The following is a 6,034-nucleotide window of genomic DNA, read 5'->3' as shown; positions in this document are numbered from 1 at the left end:
AGCTGGAACCAGTTCTATGAGAAGTCAAAGTATGTTTAACCATGGTTAAACATATTTCACAAAACAGCAATCCCTTCCCAGGAAACAAAAAACTTGGTATGCCAGAAAAATTATCAAATGTTAGTCACAAAATGAGCATCTAAACACAAACTAAAATGGATTCAGTGCAACACCCTAGATCCATAGTTATTCCATGGAAACGGAATTATTGGCATATTAAAGTTTCAGATTTACTGCACACAACAAAGATCAGCCTGCCCCTTGCAATACCAGAAGGAGAAGCTATTGCAGTAATGCTGAGATCCAGTTGGAGAGCATTTGTATGTAAAGGATTGGGCCCTAAATCTGGATAGACATTTACTTTTATATGCAGATAATGAGTTATATGGAGCCAGTACAATAAAGTCTTAGAGTGAGACAAAATATAATAAAGATGGGACAGTTAGAAGATGAGTATATCTGCATATGAAGTATCCAGGTTACAAATGCAGTCTTTAGTTGCTGCATCAAAATTTAACAAAATTTGAGGTTGAAATTCAAGTTGTTGAGCTCCTGACCAGCAAGGGCATTCCTGAGCTTTGCCATGAATGTGTGACATTGTACACAGTGAGCTGGACTCAGTCAGGACTCAGTCAAGCTCTGGCTCCTGCCAGCTCTGAGTGCCTACCTCTTTTGGAGTTAGTCCTGCTTGGAGATACATTTCTGTAGTTGTAACAGTAAACAACCTTTTTTTTTTTTTTTGGAAATATGTTAAAAATATATATGTGTGTATGTTCTGTGCATGCACACATTTGTTTCCACACTTGCCATAGAGAAGAAACCATTTTATGGCAAGTATCCAACCGTTCACATTATTTCTCTGGCAAACACTAAAATGTCTGTCAACATCGTGTAAACAGGCTGGCAGGGAATTTTGAAGAAAGAAAATGAAAGCTGCCATTTATTCTGTGCATGACACCATTTAAACATTTTTCAAAACATTAAATGTTGAATTGCCATTTAAAATTTTGAATCATTCATCAACATGACATAAGGTGGCATGCATGTCCTTATAAATTCAAACAGATCAATCCCAGAATGACCTACTAAAAAGCAATCAAGAACCTCAACGCATGTGAAGGTGCTATAAACCATGGCAGATAGCACAGGGATAAGATGATGCTGAGCAGCACATCTGGTCGTGGTCTCTACACAAAGCGTGGTTTAATTTTGCAGAATTTAAGGGTGTACAATTGCAGGTCGTCAGTATTTGCTCAGATTGGCTCTGGGGTTTAGTGAAGAAATCTCTTCACCCTGCAGACCCACTTGCAGCCCCGTGTGGCTTTGCAGCTCAGCTGCTTGGGCATGGCCCCATGCAGGAAGGGATGTCAGGAACACTGTTCTGCATCCCAGGGACTTCAGCAGCTGCTGGGGGAGGCACTTCCCCACTCCAGTGTGCCCACCCTGCACTCTGAGTCCTGGGCTGATTCCACCCCAGCACACAATCTCTGAAGTTTTGCTAAGAACTTCAGCAAGGAATAACATCATTTAAACATTCTTTTGAACACATCCTGCTGATCCCAGTGATTTGTTGGGCACCTCACTGTTTGTTGTGTGACAAGTTGGACTTTGGACAAGGTCAGCTCTTGAATCTTGATTATGTTTTTTTCCCCTTGAGCCAGAAGACATTGATTTGTACATCTAGTTTACCTTGTTTTCTTAGCCATTTGTGACACAGTACAACAGTTCCCATCGAAAAAAGTGTCATGTAAATAAATTACAAGTTAGGACGTATACATTAAATAATTTTATAAATGAACTTTAAAAATGAAGGAATAAAAAATGCCAGTCCAAACTTCTATGGCTGCAGTGATTATTCTGATCATGTTGTCATGTGTAATGAAGCACAGTCCCATCATTAATCAAAAGAACCAATCAGATAACTAATTTAGGCAATATTCTTTACCACAGGACATGTCGGTCAGTAAAAATGCATTAAAATAGCAAAAGATCAATAGTAGACACTAGGGACTGTGTTTACAAACCAGTCTTAAACTTTAGGGTATTATATTCTCAGTCATACTGGGCATCTGATTTTTTTTAAGGATAAAATAACATATAAGATAAATGCTGAGATTTTATTTTCAGTTAATAATGTGCATTAGAAGTGTCTGCTGCAAACGTATGAATTGCTGTGTTATTTAATGATTTCCACAAAAGTGTGTTTAGCTACTTTCTAAATACACTCTAACTAGACTGGAGTGACACTGCACAGGAAAGAGCTGGCAGGTTCAGGATTTACCGATGTGTGCCTTCAATACCTTATGTGGAAGCCCACATCAAACACTATGCCTGGCAAACACTATTTATGTTCTTCCTTGGGCAGCCTTGTGTTTTACATAGTCAATACCTTTATTTAAATGCAGATTGAAGGGACTTTGTTGCAAGCAGAGGCATACTTATACTTTTTCTAACTTGGATCCTTTTATTCCTTAGGAATGAGACTTCTTTTTTTTTTTTTTTTTGGCAAATTGTTCCTATAATGAGGAAGTGCATCTCAGATGTGAAATATTTCCACTGGGTTTAATCCTTTCAGGGTGGTAAAGGGAAAAGTAGAACAGGGCCCTGGAATAACTGTGGCACAGGTAATGTCTGCTGCCCTGCTGCAGGTGTAGCATCCCCCTGCTGAACTCTGGAGAGCCATTCCCCCATGCCTGCACCACTGTCCCAGCTCCAGTGCCAGCCTAGAGAGCCACTTACCTGTTAACAGCAGTGTCAAACCACAGAGGAGTTATAAATGCTCTCAGTGCTTAACCAAAACCATGGTGAGCTTCACCACCCACCTTTCACACACAGGACTCATGAACAGAGGGAGTGCTCAAACATGACAGGACAGGGACAGGGACAGTATATTAGGCAGATGCAACATTTATAGGGTCTCTTTCAGAAAACACATCTCATTTTCAAAAACACTCAAGAGTTTCCCATCCTGCAGTAAGCAAAGTAGAGCTGTTAGCAGCAGTGCAGTGGGGAGAGACAATTGGAAACCTCATCAAATGTGCTGTAGTTTGGCCTGCACAGTAACAGCTCAGCTGAATTGTTAAAAGTTGTTTCCACCAGTTGTTTTCACCTTGTAGCAGCCTCTCCAACACTGTCCTGTAACCACATGGGAAAGGAGGAATGGATGACTGAGTCGTGATTTGCTATTTTCATGGGGAAAAAAAAAAATCCTACCAATTGGAAGAATAAACATAGAATCACAGAACCTGTCCTGGCTACAGGATATACCCCATGTGAGGAGTACCTGCAGACCAGCCAGGTCCTCGTGCTGCCAGCAGGTCCTGATTTTTGGCAGTCATGTCTGCAGCCAAAAATGCAGTTTGTATTGCAAAAATTGTAATGCAGTCAGTGGACTATATGCTCCCCACATTATTGAATTCCTGGTCAAATTGCTCGTACTTCTGGCCTCCACAATGTTCTGTGTGCTGAGATTCTGTGATGATGGGTAGAAAAATACTCAAGGGCTTTTTATTCTACAAGGAAGTTAAATTTTAAACCTGCTGCCTGTTTCACACAACACCTACTAGCTTTTGAACAATCCTTCCCACCTCTCCATTTTGCACCCCTCTGTCTCACTGTCTCACTGCCATCTCTTTTCTAAGCCAAAAAGTGCTGATCTATTTAATCTTTCTTCACCCAGGAAGCTATTTGGTGTCTTGTGGGCTTCCTCAGAACCTTCTCCAGTTCAGAGATAGAGCTGGTGCCTCCAAGGTGGCCTATAAACATGGAAATACTGAGGATGTCACCAAAAAAAAACCCCAATCACAATTTACTCCTGTGCTCCTGGCATGGGGACCAGGCACCAGCCAGAATTGTCCCACAGAACACTTTAAGCTGCTGGTTGGGATGGGGTTTAATGCTCAACAGTAAGCATATGCTTAAACATTTTAACACCTGACAGGTTTGATAACTGAGCTGATAGGAAGCTACTACTGTAGTCAAAAATACACCTAGTAGTACTTTCAGAGAAGCATAAAAACATCTGAGATATTTGAACTGCCAAAGACCCTTGCCTTCTGTTTCTTCAACAGATTTTTATGAAATAGTATTTGCTGATGTTTTTCTTAAAAACACAGAACCTTATTTTATTTTACATAATTCAATTACTTTTTTCTATCCAATAAAATAGGCTCATTCAAATAAAATCAGAATTACTTCTCTCTTTTGGCTAGGGTACAGCATCTTTTGTACCCAGCTAAGCAATCTTCGCAGTGCTTGGCAATAATCCTGCTTAGAAGGGCAGGATTTAGAACAGATGCAGACTTCTCCATGTTGGGGTGCTACCAAGTTCTCTGTTGATTAGTAGGGTGCGTAATTGGGTATGACAGAATATAGATTTCTGGCAGAAAATAATTTCTAATGGGAGAAGCCACTTGCTGAGGACACCCACTTCAATTAAAGGTAGACCAAGACTCTAAGTTAGGATGTTAACCCTATGACTTCTCCCAGACTTATTTCTGCTTTCAGAAGCAGGGATTCATTGTCTGGTTGTGTCATTAACAGAAAAACAACCACAAAAATAATGTACAAACTTAGAAGTGGAAATGAGGATTCACCTGAAAATAGTTTGCTGACTCTGTCTTGCATGCAGCAATAACCTCTGATCCTAGAACACTGTATAAATATTATGCAAACACTATATTCTGATATACACTAACTCCCAGTTAAGTGAAAGATCTCAAAAACATTTAATTTTTAAACCAATTAAAAGAGAGATGGGGGAAGTTACGCTCTTTGTGTGCACAGTGTCAGCCCTCTGTGCATATTGTCCTTGCGAGTGCCTCCCAAATTGCAAAGAAAGTAGTGCAAAAACAAATTCTGACTAATCACAGAAGTTCTGAGGAGATAAGGGTCTGTTCAGATGCCATGATGCCATGACAAAGCCCACATGAGTCACACAGAGCCTTTCTATTGGCTTAAATTTTACCTGTGTTTTAATTAAAACTGATCTGAAAGCAACAAGTCTTTTGCCTTTTAATACCTTCATCTGCTTATTTTGGATCAGACAGCATGTCCACTCTAAAGCAAACAAAAGGGTGAAGCAGCCTGTATTACAGACAGACATGGGGATGGATATGAGGTTGCCATGAACCAGGTCTGAGTACCTGCTTTAGCATGTGTTCATCTCCTTGAAATCAGCAATAATCCTTATGTGCTTAACGTAAGGCACGTGCTCAAGTGCCTCATTTGATTAAAGCCTGACTGATTGAGTAAAGGCGTTTGATCTTGTCCTCTTCTTTGGAAAGAAAAAGAAAGAAAACAGAGATCAGTCCTAGACAATCCTATTTAGAGCAGTGTGTGTGCCACTGCAGCTGCTCCAGGGGAGCCATGAGCTCACCTGCCACTCAAGGAGCCCACGAGGACCCTGAAGCTGCATGGGGGTCCCATGTCCCGACACAGACCCCTCAGCTGGGCCATGAGGGTCACATTTTGTGACACAGACCCCCCAGCTGGGCCATGGGGGTCCCATGTCCCGACACAGACCCCTCAGCTGGGCCATGAGGGTCACATTTTGTGACACAGACCCCCCAGCTGGGCCATGGGGGTCACATTTTGTGACACAGACCCCCCAGCTGGGCCATGGGGGTTGGCTATCAGTGGTTCCCTGCAGCTGATGGGAAGGGCTGGCACTGTCAGCGTGGTGTAGAGCTTTATCTGCACCAGGGTCACTCCTGAGCACTCCACATCCAGCCCGGCCCTTGGTGCTGCAGCAGCTCCTGGGAGGGCAAAGCACAGCCAGGGCAATTGGCCAGGAGTGGTGGTGAGGTACCCCCGCAGGGCTTGGCACTGCTAGCTTGCTCCTGGGCTACTACACCTTCCCAAAAGAGTCTCTTAAAAGCTGCCACCAAAATTCCCATAGCTCAAGCTTTCTCCTGTGCCACATCCACATCTCCTGAGTGGTTGGGAATGCCCCATAAGGGTTACAGATCCAAATGGGACAGCAGGGAGGGGTGCAAGGACAAAGAGTTGTACAACTTACGTACTGCACACTTAC

The sequence above is a fragment of the Pseudopodoces humilis genome, chromosome 14, assembly GCF_049639895.1.
Source record: "Pseudopodoces humilis isolate 2021_Gansu_Grassland_sample_001 chromosome 14, ASM4963989v1, whole genome shotgun sequence".
Lineage (NCBI taxonomy): Eukaryota > Metazoa > Chordata > Aves > Passeriformes > Paridae > Pseudopodoces > Pseudopodoces humilis.
Note: the sequence above shows the minus strand (reverse complement) of the source record.